The 22,540-nt window shown below is 52.2% G+C and overlaps 1 long non-coding RNA gene across 1 annotated transcript; it reads right to left on the bottom strand.

Annotated features, from left to right (window-relative positions):
• Positions 1–6,535: 6,535 nt before the first annotated feature.
• LOC148214068 (uncharacterized) lies at positions 6,536–22,002 on the bottom strand. The gene is made up of 3 exons (XR_015793529.1): positions 21,878–22,002; positions 8,169–8,272; positions 6,536–6,783 (listed from the first exon to the last, which is right to left on the bottom strand). It is a non-coding gene; the product is annotated as an uncharacterized LOC148214068 (long non-coding RNA).
• Between the last annotated feature and the right edge of the window lie 538 nt (positions 22,003–22,540).

Here is a 22,540-nt window from a genome sequence, read left to right on the forward strand (position 1 = left end):
TGCTGGTGATGTTTTATTTTCCAGAGCCTGAATTGGGGGGGGGGGAGGAGAAGGGGGGCTGGGTGTGCATTTGTGCTCCAGGCATCTGATTCCACTTATGAGGAAAGCCAACCGAGCTCTGCTGTTTTATTTATCTCCTTGGCAGGGGGTGAAGCCACGGACATGTCCTGGACGAGAACGCTGGCCCACTGGGCTTTGAGTCGCCCTCCCTGGCTTTGCCCCTCCCCCGGGACACAGGCCGGGAAAAGTCACTCCTGGCGCGAGAAGCTCAAACCGGACACGCGGCGGCTTCTTTGCAGCCTGAGGCCGGGTCATGGGGTAGGTCCCCCATCCTGGTCCCAAGCCAGCCCTCACCCCCCCCCCATGGTCCACCCCAGCATCTGGTCTCTCTTGCAAGTGCCGGGAAGGGGAAGGGGAAGGGGCTGGGGTGCCCTGGGCCTTGGGGTGCTGCCCTCGTTTTTGTAAAAACTTCAGAGTAACGGGTGGTCTCTGGGCTGATCCGCACAGCCAGCATGATGTGGGCCAGGGCGCCTGTCTTTTCCACCGTGGGCCAGTAATCGTGTTCTCACACTGGTGCGGTGCTCCCCAGCTCGCCCGCTGCCCTCCATTTCCTGGTGGCAAACCTTTCCAGGGGAGCCTCGCCCCTTCCTAGGAACGGACTAATGGGTTAGGGCAGGCAGACCCTGTCTCCGAAAGCCACGGCCATAGTAAGAGACGCAATTACTTTTTGCTGTTCCCCAGGACTGTGGGGGGTGGAAGAGCGCAGGGCCCGGGGCTTGGCCAGCCAGAGAGGCAAACGCAGGAGGGTCCTCATGAGGTCCCAAAGGGCCCCTCTCCGTAGTTCTGGGAAGGAGGCTGGGAGTCGACCCTGAGTTGGCGTCTCCGAAGCCAACTCAGCAGCACAAGGAAACGAGGCCGCCAAAAACACGGCGGCTGGACGCCACGGCCAGCGCATAAGACAGCTGAAAGACGCCGTACCAGATCAGAAAACGTGGCGAGAGCCGGCCCTCAGAATCGCCGAGAATCGGACGCGCTGAATGGGCAGCATCGGCGTCATCAGGCTAAGCCTAGGCCTTGGAGAGGGAATCCCCAGGTGGATTCTGCTCTGGGACAAAGGTGCCCTTCCTTGAATGTCCCCGGGAACCTCCTGCTCCTAAACCCCTTGTTGCACAATATGGAGTCTCTGGGTGAGAAAAACGGAGACAAACGCCTCTCCAGCCCTGGTTCCGGGTGGCACACGCAGTAGCCATGAGCAAAAGTGGCATTTTCCATTTTTCTTGCTATCATTTTTTTCAATTTTTGTTTGAGAGCCAGTTTGGTGTCGTGGTTAAGACATCGGCCGGTTCCCAACAGCCTGCTGAACCCCAGAGGACCCATCCTCAATTTAGCACAGGGGTCTCCGCTCAAGTTGTGACAAGTGGCTCCTTTGGACCAGTTCCTAAGCACTGAAGCCTTTTCACCCATGGAAACAAGTCTCTAGTGGGTCAAAAACGAAGAAGAAGGGGAGTATTACAGTTTGCCATTAAGCATAAAATTGTTAAATAGTAATTAAAAAAAATCTTTGCTGCAAAAGTGAGCCGTTTCACTTTCAGTCACTTAGCTGGCAGCGCTTTTCATCAACCAGAACTCCAATATTTGGTACTATTACCATGTTGACAGGTAATTTTTTTTCAAGATCCTTTCTAGGATGATACAATCTAGAAAACTGATCCAGCTAAGAGCTACTCAAATCTTACTTTTCTTCTTCCCCTTCCCCCTCCCCTTCCCCTTCCTCTCCTCTTGCGAAGTGGAAAGATCTTTCTGTCCTCCCTACTTTCCCTCATTTGTTTTCTCCTTCCTTCCTTCCTTCCTTCCTTCGTTCCTTCCTTCCTTCCTTCCTTCCTTCCTTCCTTCCTTCCTTCCTCCCTCCCTCCCTCCCTCCCTCCCTCCCCCCCCCTCAGCGCAACCAGCCTTGGGGTGCCATCTGCGTGGCCCATCCAAACGGCCAGGCCAGAGCCAGGGGACCCCGGCTGGACCTGCCGCTGCTGCCGTGCCCAGTAGCCCAGCCTTGCCAGCAGCCTCCTCAGCAAAGGATTTGGCAGCCCACAGTGTGTTAAGGGACCACAACCGTGACATAAATTTGCTCGACAAAACAAACAAACAAACAAACAAATGAATAAACGAAGTGTTGCCCGTGGTGCCTAACAGCAAAAGGGATCCCCTTTCCTAATGAGCCCTCCTCCCAGGCGTTCTCCTCATCACCCCGATAAGGAAACTGGGGGGCTGCATTTACCTAACCTTGTTACTGAGGGAGCCTATTTTGTGGGTTTGCACATGGCGAAGCAAAACAAAGTGATTCCAGGCATTTGACGGGCTGTTAACGCCACAAGCTAAGCCCAAGAAGACTCACCGCGCTTAAAATGAGCATCCTGCGCACACCCAGCCCTAGATCCCAGGTGCTCCTTTTGGAACCGGAGCAGCCCCAGCCTGGTGCCTCCCAGGGCCCTGGAGCGCGGCTCCCAGAACTCCCAGCCCTCGCGGCCTTTGGCTCCGTGTGTCTGAGGGACAAGCGTTCGGCTAGTGACCCTCTTTCTGAAGGGAAGCAGCTGAAAAGAGCCCACTGGCAAAAGTTGCATGCAAGGAGAGAAAGAATCTCCTTTACCTTTACCAGATTCAGGGGTGTCTGCAGGGCAAGGTCAAAAAAGTCAAGAGGGCAGTCACAACGGTGCAACTGAAGCTTGACCGGATTTTTTTAAATGTGTGTTGCATGCACCCTATTTTAGAAAGAGCCCGTCTTTATATTGCTTCAGATAAATTCACTTATCAGGAATGCAAATGGGGTGATTTGTCTATAAAAAAGGTCATTGGACAACATATTTTACTTGTTACTTCAATTAAGGGAAGATCCGTATGGCAAGAGGCATTGCAAATGCAAACTGTTACAACCTTTTCTGCAGAGAATGAGCAGTAGAAAGGTTTTTTGTTTTATTTCCCTTTTTCGCAACCTGCATACCCCTGTCCCAAGTGGCTGGATTCACACAACAGGCTTATCCTGAATACTCAATTTTCTTGAACCATGAATTATTGAAATGGATTGGGTTTGCACTTTATGCCAAACCACTCCTCCCTCTCCTCCCCTGCCAGAAAGCTTCCAAGGCTAACATGAAGCAAGGTTAGTAGGCTGTGTGCGTGCGATTGCTGACCCGATGGGTGTGTTCTACTGATCCGGGCAGCGTTTGCCCAGCTGAGATTCCTGGAGAGAGCCTGTCTGTAGTGCCCCCAGCGGGCCATGCCCAGAGCCGAGCAGGTACCCGAGGAAAGCCACGCTGGGCCATCGCGCTCCGACCCTAAACCCTCACCCTGCACTCAGCATCTGCTTTTGGCACCAGCTCAAGTCACACCTCATCTTCTGGGCTTTGGTTCCCTTCTGACATATTTGCAGCTGCCCTTTATGTATGGTTTTCAAAGACGGCCTTGGGCTGGGGCGGGGGAGAGGAGGGGTCTGCCCTATTTTGGCCCATATTTCATTTTTATTTTTATACAGTGAAACATCTTGCCAGTTGAACAACAGTAGTAACAGTAGACATTGCAGAACTTCGGGCATGGATAATTCAAACCACATGAAAGCCGGGCTGCTCCTTGGGATGAAATATTACAGCCTAGAAGCTTTATAGACGATACAAGCGGATGATCCGCTTAAAAGTCAGCTTACGATGGAGCGTCGCTGTCTCTGTGGCCCCACCGGGAGGGCCTGGCGTTATAAAAAGGGCGGCCTTTGAGATTCCTCCTTTCCCCTCCCTCGCAACCATTTTCCTGGCAGCAATACGGAAGCGGTTTGCAGTTGCCTTTTTCTGGATGTTTTTTCGGGGTCCAGTCTAGCCTTCAACTCTGGGGTGTTCTCATCCATGCACAGACTCACCTGTTCAGGTGTTAGATCAGGTAGAAGGAAGGAAGGGATGGCGTGACAGCTGCCAATAGCCAGCCACCCCTGGAATGAGGAAGAATGGATTTTCTCCCAGATCCACCCTACTGTGTTTTTAAGACTGCAGAAGTGCTGTCAGGGGGCCTTCAAAATATCGCGTGCCCACCTTTAATCCTACATTTAGGAATAGCAGCCAGGAGGAGGAGGAGGAGGAGGATATTCAGGAGGAGAGAAGGGAGGAGGGTGTTCTCTGTTACGCCAGAGTGCAGGATCGGAACCGGTGGGTTGAAACCGCAGGGAAGTAGATCCAGGTTAGCCCTCAGGAGCGGAGAGACCTCAGCCAGGGGAACAGGCTCCACCATGAAGCCGTGTGCCCCCCTTCACGGGAAGCCTCCGAAGAGGGGCTGCAGAACCAGCCCTCTCTCTGCATTGCTCAGCAGATCACGCACCGAGCAAGGCGTTGCCCTCAATGACCTCCGAGGTCGGGGGGTACACAGGGAGGCCAAAAAAGCCAAGACGTCAGGCACAGCGGTGCAACTGAAGCTCTGCCCTTTTTCACGGGCATCACCGTGTACTTAAAAAAGGGCAAGGCTTCAACTGCATGGTTGTGGCCACCATCTTGACTTCTTTGGCTCCTCTGCAGACCCCTGTCTGAGGCCCCTTCCACCTCTAGATTCTGGGACACGGGACTGTTCTTGCAAACATCCTCAGATGAGGTGGGGCTGGCTCCTTCCCTCTCACGTCCGACCTCCAACTTTTATCCAGTCGGTCCGTTACCTCTTGCACCTGGCAAGGGGAGACACTGTCAGGGTTGGCAGGGAGGCTGAAGACCTGCAGGACAGCCAGCCCATCCGGAACGGTAATGGAAAGCAGCATTGCCTCTGAGCAGAGCTGGCAGCAGCCGTTGGCAGTCCCAAGCCAGGGTGGCGGTGGCGGTGGAGCTCAGACTGCCCCCGTGCGATTTTCCTGCCTGTCGAGCAAGCCACGCACTTTCAGGATATGCCTTTAGGATCACAGTCGGTGGGTGTGGGAAAGACAAGACAGGTCGCTCTTGATGGCGTGGCGGGCAGTTGCTGAATTAACCACTCCCCGACAGGCGCTGTTTCTCCCTCACGGCACACAGTGATGCAGTAACTGAGGTGCCCCCCTTCCAAAGGTCACAGCTTGTGAAAAACCATAGTTGGGTATGGTAGGAATCCAGGGTTACCTCTGGCAGAAGGGCAGTCCTGTTGCCCTGGGCCATCCACCCCTTCCCCTTCCCATCAACCTTCTGAAGAAAAATGGCTCAAAACAATAAGTAAATAGTCCGTCTTCCTGCACGCAGGATCAAGAGGGTCCTCCCCGCTGCCCTAATATGCTGCTCGCTACAAGACAGCCTGAATTTGGCCCAGGCTGGGACCTGCCAATTCTCCTAAAAGCTGGGCACCGTGTGGGGCTTCTGCAGCAGGCGGTCCCTCTGGGTTAATCCCAAAGGTGGTCAGGCCAGAACCGGCTGACGTGAACACAGCTGGGACCCGGTCTCCTGGAAGCACACGCAGCCTCCCGTCCAGCAGTGGCCCATTCCAGTGGGGTCTTCCCCACCCGCATCCACGTATCGCAGCTCTTTCTCTCTGCTCCAAAGACTCTTCTGCCTCCTTCTTTAGAGCCTTTGGAGGGTGCAAAAGCCCTCTGAAGGCTCAAGTCATTTGGCATGACATCCATTTACTTCCTTGCAGATGGCTGTGGCCCTTCTTCCCCCGAGATAGGGCACCTGCCCAGCCACTCACTAATTCAATCTCCTTTGCCTGAGCTGTCAGGCAACCAACTGGGTTATAAGTAACCGCACGCGGGAAATGCAACCCGTTTGCTGCAGGAAATGTTGCCCATGTGTCCTGGCAAGGCTTCATTGCGTGGCCAGTCCTTTCCACATTGGCCAGGCCTCCAGGAGAAGGCGTGGCCTGACTCTACAGCCCGTCCGTCTGTGGGGAGAGTGGTCTTCTTAGGGGGAGGCTCACTTTTGGGGCCGTGCTTGTGCTCCTGCTCTTTCTCTTGGAGGAAGGGAAACTGACTAGGCTTCAGCATTCCCACAGTGGGACCAGCTGGTTGGAGCTGGGCATGACCGGGTTTGTTTGGGGCTCCGTTTCACTCCTTTGGGGCTAGGTGGTTCCACCCTTCCTGAGTTCCAGCTACACATTAGCCCATTTAGCTACTTCGTTGAGTCCTGGGAACAGGGTCACTGGTTGTCTCTGGACACTGTGATGCTGTGTTTAATTGTGGCCTTAAGGTGTGTCGTGGTTTGCATTTGCTTTGAATGACCTTGCAAAGCCTATCCTCTTCCACAAGTCTTGCTGCTGTTGTTATTTGGTTAGTCAAGGTGCAGCCCACCTTTACCCCATTTCCCTCCCTCCCTCCGACATCTTCTGCATTCTTCCCTCCCTCCACCATCGGCTCACTCTTTTTTTTTGGATCATTTGTCTGCCCAGCCTGACTCTCATGAATGTACACGGAAAAGCCATTCATCTCCCAATGAGAATTTTTCTTGCTTTTTCACTCTTTCTCCCCCCCCCCCCAGCCCCTTCCCTTCCCTCCCCTCCCCTCCTCGGGCTGGCTCAGAATGTTTTACAAGTTGAATGATTTCAAGTGATTAATTCGCAGGATGCCTTTGCTATTTCCATGTCAGGCTTTGCAGCAGGTCAGGAGTGAAAAAACAACATTTGTTTGCATCGTGGCCTCAGCCGCTCGTCAGAGGCGTTTTTTTGCTCAGAGCAGAGCTTCTGTTCATGCTGGTCATCCCACAATGCTGGCTTCTCTCTGAGTCAGGTTGTCGAGTTTCTTGGCTAAAGAAAAACACCGTTTTTCCAGAAAGCTCAAGTCCTCAGGCTCTGCAGATTTCTGTAAAATACCTGCAAAAATTGAGCAAAGATGACTGAAAGAAGGCGTGCACATCGCACCAATTCCCTTACAAACATTTTCAGTCTTCAACAGTAGATTGACAAGCAGAGTTCTCATAGATGTAAACAGATGTACTTTTAGAGGAATAACTTACTCTGCAAAGTAAGACCAATTTTTGCAACATTCAGAAATACTTTTCCAAATTATTATTTTTTTTTAAGTTGAGGGTGTGGATGAAGAGGTGGAAAGAAAGTTTATCAAATTTGCAGATGACACAACATTGTGTGGGATAGCTCATGCTCCGGAAGACAGAAATTCAGAGCTCAGGTTGAAAACATTTCTCCCTCTAAACGGATTCCAGAGCTGTATATGAGGCATCTAAAAATTAAACATCCCAGTAAATACCCAGCATAATAAAACATATAGACAGACAGATCTGACAATAAAGTCACAAAGTTGACAGGGGCAACATTTCCATTTCTCCCACCTGTATAATACTGTACTTCTTAAGCTACACCACAAAAGTTGTTGCAGACTGACTGCTTCGGGGGGGTCACAGAACCAGAGGACAAGACTCCTCCGTGTTCAGCATGTTATTTCTCCCAGGGGCCAACCAAATGCCTCTGAGAGGCTCCCCAGCAGGAGACAGAGGCCTTCCCCTCTCTTGCAGCTGCCCCCCTGCAACTGGTATTTGGAGGGGTGCTGTCCCCAACCTGGTGGTACTATGGAGTCTTCAAGACTAATAGCCCTGAACAGACCTGTCCTCCATGAATTTATCCAAGTCTTTTTTGAAGCTGTCCTAGCTAGTGGTCATCATCTCATTTTGCAGTAATGGATTCCAGAGGGCACTTATATTCCTCCATTCGTCCGTTTTAAATCTCCTTCAAATCAGCTTAACGGCCCTGGCCCCTGGCCCTGGTCTTTGGATAGAGAGAGAAAAAACTCTCCCTGCCCACTTCCTCTATCACAGGCAGGGCCTTGTACACCTTGAACACATTCCCCGTCAGTCGCCCTCTTTCCACTGTCTTCATTGTTTTGTTTGCCTTCTTCAGCACTTTGTCCAACTCTAGCACATCCTTTTTCAAATCAGGCAGCCAGAATCACACACAGTATTCCAGGTGTGGTCATTCTGTAAATTTGTATATAAGGTCATTAAAGGGACAGCAGTTTTATTTTTAATCCTTTTCCTAATGATCTCTAGCACTGAATTTGCCTTTTTCACAGCTATTGTGTAATGAATGGACATCTTGACTGCACAATCCATTATGACCCAATGATCTTTTTCCTGTTATGGACCACCTAGACCACATTGATGTAAAGTTAGTTTTTCACCCCAATATGCATCACTTGACACTTATTTAAATTGAACTGTGCTTGTCATCTGGTGGCCACTCACCCAGTTTAAAGAGATCCTTCTGGTGCTCTTCACAATCACTTTGGGTTTTCATCACCCTGAATAGTTTAGTGTTACCTGCAGACTTGGCCAACTCACTGTTTACCCTGAAATCAAGATGATTTATGGACAAATTTAAAAGGCACTGGTCCCAGCCCAAATCCTAGAGGATTCCACTCCTCTCTCCCCTCCATTGAGAAAATTGCCCCTTTAATCCTACTCTTTGCTTTGGGTTTTTGAACCACTTAGCAATCCATAGAAGGACAGGTTCAGTTATCCCATGGATGATCACTAAGTTTACTTAGGAACCTTTGATGAAGAACTTTACCAAAGGCTTTTTGAGAATCGAAGTATACAATGTCAACAGGTCTACCTCCATCCATGTGTATCTTGACATTCAGAAAACTCTCTAAAAGGCTCTGGTCTTTGCGGATACATTACATCGCTCTCCAGCTACCTCTGCCATGAGGAAGGCACCTGGAGAAGAACCTCTGCAGAAGAGCTTAAGGCAAACGGTCTGCTTTTGGAGGGTGCTCACTCAGATAGTTTGTTCCAGTCTTGTGATAAGTGCCAATACTTCTATTTATACCCGGAAGCAAACAGGGAATCCATGTAATTCTTTGAAATCTGATATGTAAGGGAGAAGAAAACCCAAACAAAACTGACGGTTCTCCTTGGGATTCTGGCAGTTGAATTCTGTGCTAAGAGAAGCTTGGGAGTCATCATGATGGGCCATTCCATCTAAATGGGACTCTCAGCCACCAACATGTGTCCATACTCCATTGGTTAACCTTTAAGAGTACCACAGAGGCTTCATAGGTCATCTTACTACAAAGCTTTGCCACAGGCATGACTGTACCCAAAGGGAGAAAGAGTGACCTGCAAGGAGACCACCGCCTTGTTCTATTGAGGCACTTTTATCCAAGGCTCTCTCCCCTAACGGACAGCATTTCCTCACTTCACACAGGCCTGTGTGCTCCTTTTCTGCTTCTGTGCCTGCACAGGTCCGAGCAAAACTGACCTCAGTTATAATGTCATGTCAATGTTCAAAGTCTAATTCTGGCGACTTGCAATGGCGGTGCCCTTCAGGGAGTCAATGCCCAGGAGAACTCAAGCTGCAGCAGGACGTGTGCTGGGCAGGCCCAGAGGAGAAGGGCATGTCAAGTGTGCTGAAGGTCTGGCGTTGGTCTGGCGGAGCTAGAGAGGGCAGGGGCATCGGAAGTTGACCTCAAGGGATGGGGAAGGAGAAGAGGCTCATACCATTGGGTTGGGACTGTTGCCCAGGGCTATGTGGCTAGGACTGGCCCAAGAGCAAAAGTCCCATCCAGTTGCTGTGTGATGCTCGTTCATGCTTTTGAGACCCCCAAGGCCATCAGGCAGCTCTCCTCTCTTCTCCCCCCCCCACCCCCCAATCTTTCTTCTTGCTTTTCCCAAGGCCTCATAACACTTTTCTAAAACAGTTCCAGATTGGGCAAAGAGTCAAGGATCCAGCACAACATAAATCTCAACACTTGAAAACCACTGTAGGCAGTTGAAGAAAATGTGCAGAAACAGGGCACCGAGTTGCCTGATCTATTGAGAACGGGGCTTTGCTTGGCCACCACGGTTTCCGTTTCACTTGTCAGGCAGAATATCAAAAACCCCTGCCGAGAGCAAGCGGAGACATCGGGGTCTGGGGGACCACAGGAGTGGCTTGCTGCAAACAGGGGTTTGGTGCTGGGTTGAGGGAGGTCTCCCTGGAGGTTTCACGCACCCAGAGGCCTCATAAGGACAACGGTCCCTGGTAAAAACCCAGCACTGTCCAAAAACAAGTCTTCTCATTTCAAGTAGGATTTTACAGCTTTCTTGTAAAAAGAAACAAAAGTGGAATCGTTATAATCACAGAAATCTGAGACTAAGCTTGATGTTTCCCCCGTAATGCTGTGAGGCTGAGCCAAGTCTGGCTTCAGGAAGCAGGCTGAGCTTTTTGGAACTGCCCGAGCCCAGAGCCCGGTTCTGCAAGCACCTCCGGCATGAAAACCTTTCTCAGGATCCGGCACAGAGCTGCATTCTGAAGTTCTCTGAAGCAGCTGGTGGAGACCAACCTCTGCAGATGTAGCGTGTCTTCCTCTCCTTTTAGCAGTTAGTGTCCTATTGATGTCCCCAAAAGAATCACTTCTCTCCCTCCTAGTTTTCAGATCTTTTACCTCTCAAATTTTTCTTTCAACCTCCCAGCGCTTCTCTGACCACCTCTTTGTTTCCTCTACCTTCCATCTTCTGTTGCTTTCAAGGACTCTCAGTTCATTGGGGCACTTCTCCTTCCCTGTCTGGAAATGTGTCCCCAGGCATCCAAGTACCTTCTTCCCCCAATTTTTCCTCTTTCCAAATACCACAAATCACGCAGTTGAATTTTGGCAGCCAAAGGCCCAAGCGCAGAGGGGTAATTCTGGCTCTTTTTTTGGTGGGAGTGCTGGAGAGAGGATAAAGAAGAAATAAAATGAGTGTGCCCAGGTTCGAACTGGCCCATCCGGTTGCTTGTTCGGAAGAGTGCTAGACTCGTGTCAGAAATACCCTGAGAGATCACACACCTGGAGCACCTCTGCACCCGCAACCTGTCGGTTAACCATTGGAGAGATGGCTAAACACACCGGTCTCAACACCCAGCTGCACTCTCCGGCTCCGTGTTATGGAAGCGATGGTGGTTGTTTGTGTTGCCAGCAGGCCACGTTTGGTGGGAGGGGAAACAAAGCTGAAGAAATCCGCCAATCGCTTTTCCTAACGTGGCCTGCATTAAAATAGTAAGGACAGCACCAATCTCTGGTCTTCTTACTGTGGCAGAGTAAGGTTTAGCAGTCAGGAGTGCCGCATAACGTAGCCATCTAGGAGTGCCCTGTGCAATAGTAAAAAGGTATGGAAGATAAGCAGCAGTTCCATGAGGTTTGACCAAAATTCCCACAAGATTTTTTCCCCTTTTCCCTTGGAGCAGTTCTAAAATTCCCAGTTCTCATTTGCATGGCAGATATGTGACTTCTTTACGTGAGACAAGCTCTGAGACCCAGCATGTCAAAGAGAATGGACTGATCATATGTCTCCTTGCAATGTCAGGGTATCATCTTCAAGCCTCTAGGAAGTGAAAATGTCTTTGATGGTGGACGTTCCTATGTTTCAACAGTCCGTGTTCCTAAGTGGAGGGCTTTCTATGTAACACCCGCTCCAGATCTCCCTTCCATGCGCCATGTCTTCGTTCCGGATCAATAGGCCATTTTCCCTTCGGTCATAGAACTGCCAACTATTCCTTTTCAATTATACAAGCTGGACCACCAATTCTAAGGCAGGTGATCACAACAGGTGCCCTACAGAATAGGTAGGACATTTGCAATTTCATCAGAACAGGGAATGAAAAAGACTTTTTTCTTGGTGCAAGTTTAATATTCTCTGCCATAACATCAGAAGATATCAAGCAAACGTTCATCTGTGTATATCACTCCATGGTCCTTGTGTCACTGTTTCTTGGTAAATAGATTATCTCTGTGACATATAAGCAGTCCCAGGAAAGTGGAGGAATAATCTTCGTGTTGTTGCGCCCTTGCGCATCTCAGGAAAACACAGCACAGTGCAGGAGTACCCTTGGTCTGCCAGATCTGGATTTTAAGAAAGTCACACCTTATGTTACCACAATTTTTCCACCAATGAGAAGCTAACATGGGACGCTGAATATTTTCAGGTGCTTTTTGCTTCCTTAATCCAAGGTTTTACCTTCCGTATAAACAGCTGCTGTAAAAGCCCCTTCACCAGAACCTTTGGATGACGTTTGTGTGTGACGTCAGCAACCAGGTGCCTTGCATTAGGCCAGGAGACACACCAAAGAAGCGATGGGAGGGAAGTGGAGGTTCAACCAGCCTTGAGCTGTTCTTTGGCATCCAAGAAGGAAGAAGGAACGGCTCTTTGGATTTCACACCTCGCTGCCTGATCTTGTCCCCGTGCAGGGCAGCAGACACGTTCTTTGCTCCAGAGGAGGGGGTCTGCAGGCAGACACATTGCGTCCATTAGTCCAAAAAGGCAGGCCATTTGGGAACGGAGGCTTAGATTTCAGGCTGGGTTCCATCCCTTCTGGGCCTGCAGGACTGATATTCAAGGGTATTATTACAGGAAGTTCTCGAGCTCTTCGGTGCACCTGCCAGGTTCGGGTTTGGCTTTTGCTTTGAAGAGGAGATGGCTGGTTTTCAGTCTGGCTGCTCTTCTTCCCTCCGCCTTTGAAATCTGCCTGCCCAGAATTCCCAGGATCCTGATCTCTGAGGTTTCTCAAATAACGTTGTTTGCAAATTCAGAACAAAGAAATCTTCCCGTGAAGATCGTGTTGGAGTGAAGCAAAAGTATTTTGTCAAGAAGCACCGCTGATTTCTGAACAGATGAAGACAAGATCTGGGGTAGAGCTAATTGTCAGCATGACAGGTACACCTGAGACACTCTCCAGCCCATTCTCCATGTGCTATTTTTTTTTCTTTTCTGAAATACTTATTTCCTCTCTTTCACCGATGGTTTTGAAGGAAGGGCTTCCAGGTACAGTGCAATTAAAAAAACAGTAGTCTAATCATTGTGGCTTGCAAGAATGCTGTTTATAGAAGAAGAGAAAATGAAGTTGGAGAGTGTATCTGAATCTTGTAAAACTAAGAAATTATAAAACTCTCTGGATAAAACTAAGTCTTGTAGCTGGCTGGAGAACAGGCAAACTGAACGACGGGAGGATGGATCCTCGATAGACTGATAGAAAGAAAAGGATCTTAATAGAACCCTACGTAAATGCACCGTAATGAAAGAATTATGATTCCAAACTCTAGGTTGGCAGCCAGAAAATCAGGTTCAACTAGAAATCGAACGTGGCAATGACAGTGGTGCGACTGATCTTTCCGGCAGCTGCTCCTCCTTCTGGCATTGTGAAATGTGCACTTCGTGCTCCGTGTTCAGCAGATATTGTCCTATATGCATGTCACGGACCTACGGAGAGCAGCTAGGTTTTGGAAGGCTGGTGCTGCTGTGGCGCGTCCTACATTTTTAACATTTAAACATCGCATCAGTTTGGAAATTTGGCTGAAAGACCTGGGATAAAGGTTCAAGTGTAAAAAGAAATCCATCTGTCTCTCCGTCTCTCCTGCAAACAAAATTCAGGATTTCCTAACATCCGACATGAGTATGAAACTGAGCAAACTCAGGGAGGCAGTGAAGGACAGGAAGGCCTGGCACAATATGGTTCATGGGGTCACGAAGAGTCGGACACGACGGCTGAACAACAAAACATCCGACATGATCTTCCGCTCATAAGAGTGACAATCTCCACGAGTCCACGCCCAGGCCAGGTTAGGGAGACCCATTTGAGAGAAAGGGGTGAGGGCTAGCCAACAGCAGCCTAGCTGAGTTCAGAATGGGATTCCCAGGTGATAGGCACCAGACAGGAGAAGCGTGTTTGAGGAAGCTCTGCAAGGTGTGTCTCCAAAGCAACAGCCCCAGGCTTCGGCAAAAACGGATTCCAAAATGGTGGAATGCTGCTGCCACAATCACTTTCTTTCCTTCTTTCCCACGACTGCTCTGACTCCCTCACCCGCCCTGGGCATCTCCATGGGTGGCCAGGCGGCCAGGAGGTTTGGTGCAAAGTGAAGATCAACACGGGGCTGCTGTATCTGGACAGCGTTGATGGGACCCCTGGATGCCTTGAGCGATAGACCTCCTCCACATCCCCAGGCAGCTGCAACTGAAGGACCCTGTGCGGCCCGACCGAAGCTCAGAGCTCCCTTTTCTCTTGCTCTCTGCACATTCCAGAAATCCTGAGATAACGATAATTTGGGGAATGTCCCTCTGGATGCACCTTTCTTCTGCTCAGGGCTTCCTCATCTGCTTTGCTCCAAGGAGGGTGGAAGGGCAGAGGCTTTGATGTTCTTCTGTCCTGGTTAAATGGAGAGCGAGAAGCCCAGGTGGGTGTGGGGCAGCCTTTAAACAGCTTGCCATAAAAAGCATGGCCTTTTTGCCTGGAAGGGGGCAAGGAAGAGCACGTAAAATGCAAACCATAAGGGCTTTTCCTCTTAACTGGAAACCGCTCCAGGCACGGGAAGCTCTTGTAATGAGTTCACAAGCACATGTGGAAACCCAAGGAAAGAGATGCTGTGTGCTGTAAAAACAACAGGCCTGCAATAAACCCCAGCAAGAGCTCGCCAGCTGCCTCTGCAGAGGTGCCCCACCAGCAATGTCAGCTGCAGCTGTGGAAGGAAGGCGAGTCCCGAGCGCCAGGGACGGTCCAGACGGGCTGGAGAAGCGGCAGAGAGGATGCTCTGGCCTCAGTACATGAACAGAGGCGCTGGCCAGAAGCAATCCCAGGGCCCAGGCAGGAAAAGCAATCCCAGGGCACATGGAGAGTGCCTTTCTCCATTTATTTCATTTATTTTATACTTTCATTAACCCACCCAAGCTGCAACCTCTGAGCACTGTACAACAGAGTAAAAATGGGCAAAAGGTGCCCATACCCAAGATGAATGGCCTCACATGGTCAAGCAGGACTGAGGGCCAGCTGGAACAGAGCTGATTTAACAACCTCTGCAACACCAGAAGGAAGGGCCGCATGAACCTCTGGCGACCTGCTCCCTCGTCCATGTCCCTCTAACTGCGCATGGAGGAGGGAACCTCCACAGGCCCCCTTGAGATGTTTGTACTGAACAGGCACGTTGAATCCTGGCAAGAGGGTGTGGATGACCTGGTGCCATGCCCTGTATAGCTTTATAGGTAATGACCAGCAGCTTGAACTAGGCCTGGATGTTTGCTGGGAACGGCAGTGGGTTGTGAGTTCTCGTCCCCATGGAACAGCCACAAGGTGCCACCCGAGTGGAAAAGAGCCTTGCAGAGCAGGGGCCTGATGCTCCTGGAAGGGGAGGACACAGCCCGTCAGACGTCTCCGAGGTCAAGAGACCCTTGACGCGGGGCCAGTTCTCCTCCCCGTCTGCCGGGGATTTATGGCTGCCTGGGCTCAGTTCACAGAGGGAGAGCGACGCTTAGCAGAGGCAGCGTTTCCTCCAGCGGCGCTGGCGGGGCAAGCCAGTTCGCTTTCCCACTGCGTCTCTTCAGGGCTGCTCGTGCTCCTCTGACTTCCCTGCAACCCCGGGCACCAGCAGATGCGTGCTTGGGCAGCTCCCGTTTGCTTTGGGGGGCTCGTGCCACTCTCTTGACCTCAATTAGCTCAAAACACCCGGGTTCCCAGAAGACCGTCCCGGCGCCTCGGTGTCCATAGGGGCCCCCTCCCTCCTCCTGCCAAGGGCTCTCCCAGCCAGCCCGCCAGCCAGCCGAGGTCTTTGGAAGAAGTCAGTCCTTCCTCCAATGAGGCCGAAGAACAGACGGGGCGCAGTGGAGCCTCTCCAGGTAACAGGGAGGTTAGCAGGCCTCCAGGGAAAATCCAATGGCTTCTTCACTCTTGGTTCCGTTTCAGAGAAAAACTATTTACTGGAATTTTTAGTGCTTTGGCTCCTGGGCCTCTATGGTCAGCCGCCCAGTTTTTGTGAATCAGTCTTGCTGCGGCTAGAAAGAGAAAGGGAGGGAGAGGTAAGGCTCCCAGAACTTCCTTTGGCCCAGGATTTCAGAGGGGGAACCAGAAGTGATCCTGCTGGGCAGGAATGATGGGCGGCCTGGAATCGGATGCTCTTCTTCCTTTGCGGATAACCAGTGCAGAGTGTGTAACCCCTGCCTTCCAGACAGAGAGGGCTTCTCAGTCACGGTGGCCTTGCTCCTTCAGCCACGCTTCAGAGGACAAGAAGTGCCTGGCTGGATCAGCCCAGGGGTCTATCGAGAGCAGCAGTGAGGGCCACGGTGGGCTCTGCCTGAGACAGCTGGGGAGGCAGTGATGAGCTTCTCCAGACGGTTCTGCCCAATGCCCGACCGCCCGAGATATGCTGCCTCTCACACTGAAGGGTCCACGTGGCTAGCAAAGCAAAGGTCATAGCTGGAGGTGGGCCTATTTGTCATACATTTGAACTCTCCTTCCCAGAAAAATGTGCCCCCTCCCAAAAATCCATTTAAGCCTTGAGGACATAAACTCCAAAATATGGGCTGCGGCTCTGTGCACAATTGCCTGGGGTTTGGTCCCACCAAAACTGCATAACTCATGTCATTTCCCAATGACGTCATGACACCTGTTTGCGTTGTTAATTATATATTGTGGAAGAAAACGGTTTGTTTGGTTCCTCCTGGGCCTATGGCCATCCCAGCTGAGGATTATGGCCACATCTGTAATGCAACCCGGGGGCCTACCCAAAGAAGGCCTTTCACTGGTTCTGCCGTTCTCCGGCAACAGTTCTTCTGAGCTTCATAGATGCCTGGGAGAAACCACAATGCCATCGTAGTCATCATGACATCCTTGAGCAAGTGACAAGAATTATGTGGCTTGACCGATTCAAAGTACACAACTTGGGTCATTTGTGCCATGGCGTCATGATGCGCTTGGTGCCCTCCTGGTTTGTAGCCATCCGGTGCAAACCGCAATGGCGTCACAGGCATCATGACATCGCTGTGCAAAAGATGTCTAAGGACTGTTTGAAGAAGCGAACCAGAAAGTGCTTCCTTCGCCCATTTCTGATGTTGGCATCTGATGGGGCTTTTCCTTAAGCACTTAGAAGGGGTCAGAGGCCACCAAGGACTCCCCCACAGTCCTCCAGATGCTGGTGGGCGGCCCCTTCTCCACAAAAGCTGGGCCTCTGATAGCAAGGGGCTGACCCAGCTGCCGGGCAATTACCTGTGTCACCTGCTCTCCCTGGAGCAGCTCTAGATGCCCCCCGCTTGGGACCCCCTGTCCTCCAGGCTGCTGTTGCCATTCCCCAACACGGGTTGGCCCCTCTTGCCATTGCTGGTCCAGCTCAGCTCTCTGGCCTGGGAGGCGGCCAGGTCTTGTGGTCCTGCTGATTTCCCACAATTCCTTTGGCATGGCGTTGCCTTGCGGGACAGGAACCGTCGCAAGGATTGCTTGGATGCTCTGCCCTTGCACCCCCATTGCCAGGCGGGGTCCTGGAAGCCAGGGACGCCCTTGGCCAGGAGCTTCTCAGAGCTGGAGCTGGCCAGGCCAGGCCAGGCCCCTCAAGAGGCAGGAAATGTCTGTGCTCCAGGTCTCACAGTCCTGGGCGTGAGCAGCCTCCCTTTCCAGGTGTCTCTCTCAGCACCAGCCGGGCCATTGCCTTCCTGGGGATGCGGTTCTACCAGCTGCCGAAGCTCTTTCTGAAGTTGTGAGGAAGGATCCGAGAGGGTCTCACTTACTGCAGAGGGAGCTATTCCACTGCAGATAAGCCGCAAAAGGTGGACGGCAGCCACAGTCATGAAAGCGCCCCCCCTCAAATCGCTCCTAGCTCAGTGCTCCCCAGTTGGGTGCTCCGTTGGGCTCAGCTCTCAGGAGCCTTTAGCCAGCGTGTTCGGTAGCTGCGGGAGTTGGGAATGATGGGAGCTGTATCCAGCACCCCCAAGGGCCCCAGGTGGGAGAAGATGGCCACGGAGCAAGGGGACCACGAGTGCCGTTGAGGGACCCCTCCCTTCCCTCCCTCCTTGCCCCACCCCAAAAAGAAGGGGGAGAAGTAAGGGAGGGGACTTACTGTGCTGCCGTGGGCTCAGGAGGGAGATGGGGGGCTGGGGATGAGAGTGCCCCCCCTTGCCCTGCACCTGCATCCTCCCCATCTGGGCTCTTCATGGCACCCTAAAGCCAGATGGGGCACCCGAGGCCATCCAGTCCACCCCTGCTAGGAGGAGAATCCGAATCGAAACATACGCCAACAGACGGGCGTCTAGAACGCAGGGAGTCACCCGTCTGGTTCACTGAGCAAAGAGAATTCCCAGCGCTGATTCTGGAATTAATTAACCGGGGAGAGCTTTGCTCCCGTAGTTCTGCGAAGGGTGCCCCCCGGCTGGTGGAGGCAGTGGGGATGGGGGCATGGGGCAGGAGAAGCCGCACTGGGGGTGCTGGTGGCCTTGCAAGCCCCGGTGTCGTTTCCCTACCGGGCCCCCCCACCTTCTCTCAAGGGGAGTTGGGGCAGGGGGAGAGTCGCAGAGACCCCCAAGGTGCTGGCAGAGCCCGGCCGAATCAGCCTGTCTTGGCCCAGGAGCTGTGGGGCTCCCCCCTGCTGCTCCCCGCCGTCGTCATGGGGGAAGGGGCTGTCCCACTGCCTCCAGCCCTGGTTTCCGCCTAGCAGCGGGACAGCCCCTTCCCCCTCAAGCCAGAGGACGAGCCTCCCCGCATCCAGCCCCCCCTCCAGTGGGCAGACAGGCAGCCGTGGCACAGGCCGCTTGCCAGCCCTGCTCTCCAGCTGATCCATCACTGGGCTGCCTTGGCAGAGCCCCTCTCAGGGAGGGGCCCACACGCGTGCCCGCTGCTTTATAGCCAGGGCGGGCAGTTTTTCTGCTTTGCCTTGGATGCCCCAGCCTTTCGGCGTTGATGTATGGTTTTATTTCACCCTCCAGAGCTCCCAGGCAATTTAAAACGATGGTCTGGAAGAGGGGCGGAAGCACAGAAGTCGTTCTGATGGCAGAGAGGCCGCTGCTCGCAGGGCACCAGCTGCTGGCTGCAGGGTCAGCCGGACTCTCCGTGCCAGCCAACAGCAGGAGGCCTCTTGTCCGGCACAGGGCTGCCATTCCAAAAGTCTTCTGCCAGCCCCCCAGTGGTGGGAGCCCAGACTGGCCAGGGGAGGGCCAAGGGCCCTGCCCCAGCTTAAGGCAGGGCTGCCCTGTTGCTTGACTCAGAGGGGCCCTTTCACACGCACGCGCACAGAGACGTGGGAGACGTGTCACACGAAGGTCACTGCACACCGCTGGGATAGCCACCGGCCCTGGCCTTCTGGGAGACGTGGTTCCAGTGCCAAGGAAAGGTGCCAGATGGGAGAAGGGCTCGATAGCCAAGTTCCTATAAACGGAATTTCGGCTCTGCTGGCTGAAGCTGATGGGGATTGTAATTTAGCACCACAGAGAGGCCGTGAGTTACTCCAGTTAACCCAGCGAGTTACTCACTGCTGGGCTAGAAAGCTGGTCGCGTTCTTTAAATCTCCATGAATCTCTTTGAACAGCACCGTTGTAGCAAAAGGGGGTTTCTTGAAGCTGTTGGTCTGGCTGGCTGATGGCTGCCCAGCTCTCAGATCCCGGCGCTCTCGTGCCCTCTGAGGGCAGGGGCCGGGTGAAAGTGGCAAGTTGCCCCCATCCAGCAGCACTTTTCTTGGACCCTGCGGGCTTTGCAGGGTGAGAAGCATTATTGCCCACAATTAATGTGGGGCAACGGGAGGGGAGCCGACCCAGAGTGGCCTTGGAACCCAAGCAAGCTGAAGCTGATCCAGGGTCCTTGTGCTTGGCTCCTGACCCACATTGCTCCCTTGACTGCAAATGCTGGGGTGGGGAGGGGAGGGCTGTAAAAAGAAGGAAACCTTGGTTTCAGTGGAAGCAAGGTCCTTCACCCCCTTTTCTTTCCAAAGGGTGGGAGAAAGCCCCCAATGTCATCCACCTTTGCATTTCCTGAGACTTGCATCTGCGGCTACTTTCCTTTGACTTTGGCTCCCCATTTCCACAGACTGGGGTTCCACATTGGGGTTTCCTGGTCTCCCCCTCCCTTTTCAAAGCCACCTCTCTCTAGGAAATGAGGCCAGTCGATTTAGACATGACTTGCATGCCTTTGCCTGTTCTTCAGCCCAGCTGGTGAAGCAGCTTGTTGGTTTCTCCTTAAAGTGCCAAGGAATGGAAGAATCTTGGATCAGTTGGATATTGCCTTGCAAGCCAGGGGAATTCTCTCCGCTCCTTTCCAGGGTCTTCCTGGGCGATGGTTCCCATTAACCTTCTGGGATGCCCAGGTCTGGGAGGATCTCGTGGCTCTTGGACAGTTTCAGCTCCATCATGCAGAAGAGAATGGTGCCTTGGAGGTAGATCAATGATCCCGCCACACATAACCTTGGGGATGCACGTCATTCCCATCCGCAGAGAATCATGGAATCCAAGAGTTGGAAGTCCAGCCCTCTGTTCAGGAATCCAGCATCAGACCTCCCTGACGGGTGGTTGTCTAGACTTCATCTGAACCCCTCCAAGGAAAGGGTGCCAACTACTTTATTCCCAGAATCAAACTGTGGAATCAGTCTGTGATTCCAAGCCATTATTCTGTTCCATTTTGGAACAAGGCAGGACAGGCCTTGACCACCTTCTGTGACAGGGTCTCCTATTCCCTGCTCCTCCTCACTTCCCTTGTCTAGGATAAAAATACCCAGATCCCTCAATCTCTCTGCATAGGACTTCATCTCTAGTTCTCCAAGCCTCCTTGACATCTTTTTCAGAATGTGTGCCGATTTTACTGAATTCTTCTTACAGTGTGGAAACCAGAAATAGATAGAAGACTTGAGGTAGGATCTGATCAATGCAGTGTAAGATAGAAGGATGACAATCACAGGGAAGGATGCCTCATTTGTCATGGGCTGGACGGGGATGTATCTGTGCAAGATTGAGAGCTGAGAAGATCAGTTGTGCTGATTATTTTATTGTTATTTTTAATCAGCCCTTCATCCTTACAGATGCCAAGGAGAGGGATAAAACTATGATGAAAACTACCTTACAAGTTATCGGTCATACCATTGAAACCACCATGCCTAAAGCTGGTGCCCTCCAAACATACTTGATTCCCATAAACTCCAGCCAACACGGCCTTGGATTCCATCTCCCTTCTTCTCACATTCCTGCCTGTTTAACAGCTGGCAGGGAAAAAAAAACAGTTTTGGAGAAGTTGGAGAAGTTGCTTGTTCATTCCATCTCACCAGATCTCAGGGAGACCATATACATAGCCTGGAAGCTGGAGCATTCTGGAGGAGCCCCTTACATTCCCACGTGACACAACACTTGGGGAACTACGATGGAGGTCCTTCTCTTCCCCCCTCTTACAACACCCAAAGATGGGCTTATATAGTTCAGTTTATTGGGGTCAATTCAGGATGCAGACCGCCTTCGGATCGCTTCTGGCTTTCCTGCAGGTATCTGGCCATCTGCAGAAAAAATTCGATCCTGCCGTGATTCAGTAGGTCTTTGCATCATATTCCTCCGTTCTTCTGTTTCTCGGACCTGCAGAGCTGTGTGAGATCCTGCTGAGTGGCAGTGGAAACCTAAGTGCAGAGATCCGCTTGCAAAATTTAAACGGGCCCAAGTGCCTGGATTAGCCCCTGTCAGGAAAGCTAATCCTGAGCACGCCCCCTGGGACCTGGGCGACTGCAGGAAGGGGCAGGGACCGAGCCAGGCCTTGTTCTGCACCCCTTCGCCAGTGCACCGAGCAGGATTTTCCAGCCATATGGGGAACACGGGGCTGTTTCCTTCCCTCCCAGCCTTGGCAGCACAGCCCTGTCTCCCCACCCTCGGACTTTTATTTATTTTCCATCGGCCCCATCCTTCTAGCTCTCGATTCCCCTTTTGGAAGCAGCCTGCTGCGGCTCTGTTTTCCATCACATCTCTCAACACACACGGCTGGCTTTTAGCTCAGCAAAGCGGCCTGGGATGCGGTGGGGGGGCAGGGAGAACTGCTGCTCAAGGCGAAGCTGACCCCCCCCCATGCATCCCTTATAGCACGTGGTGCCTCCGTGGCTCCGGCTTGAAGGGACTCCCTGCTTCTCCCACGGAAAAAGTGGCTTAGCTTCACCCTGGTGCCCAAGTCCACCCACCTGCAGAACTCAGCTGCCGCCTCTGGCCCTGCCCGCCCAGCCCCGGTGATGTACCTGGAAGGCATAAAGGAGCCGCAGCGCAGCCTAAGAACTGCCTTTCAGGGAAAGGCTCGCAGGAGATCTGTGGTCTTTCAGGCCCTTGATGCAGAAAACATTTCTCCTCCGAGGGTGGCTTGGTGCCAGGGAGGATGGGGGGAGGGAAGGCCAAAAGACCAGCAGAGTCTCCTTCCATTATCACGTGGCTGGTGCAGAAAAGCTCTCCCTGGGCGCTCTGGCTCCCAGGGGCATCGGCCGTGGAGGGGTGAAGGACCCTCATTCCCAGGAAGAGGGAGGGCTGAGCTGGCATGGGGATATCAGGGAGACCAGCCTTCCTCCGAAGCCCCCCCCCCCCCCCATTTTCAGCAATCTCCCAAAGCCTCGGGACACCAGAGATGCATTTCATATGTGAGAGGCCGTTCAGAGCTGGAAGTGAGAGAGAAAGTTGTTAGTTGGCCGCTGAATGTGAACTTTATCTAATTTCAGATTTCCATATCTTTGCCTGAAACGAAACAAACTCATTGTCTGGAATTCACAGTCCTCTGACATTTGCAAGGCAGCCCATTACTAAAGGGTGTCTGTCCATGCACAGACACCCTCTCATTGGAGAAGGTTTGTACAAAATGCATAGGTGCATGACAGCCGTATATAAAATGCATCACAGTTGGGAAAATTGGGCAG

The sequence above is a fragment of the Python bivittatus genome, unplaced genomic scaffold (genome assembly GCF_059951505.1).
Source record: "Python bivittatus isolate LINGU-HERP-01145 unplaced genomic scaffold, Pbiv_v1 ctg000740_np1212, whole genome shotgun sequence".
NCBI classification, from domain to species: domain Eukaryota; kingdom Metazoa; phylum Chordata; class Lepidosauria; order Squamata; family Pythonidae; genus Python; species Python bivittatus.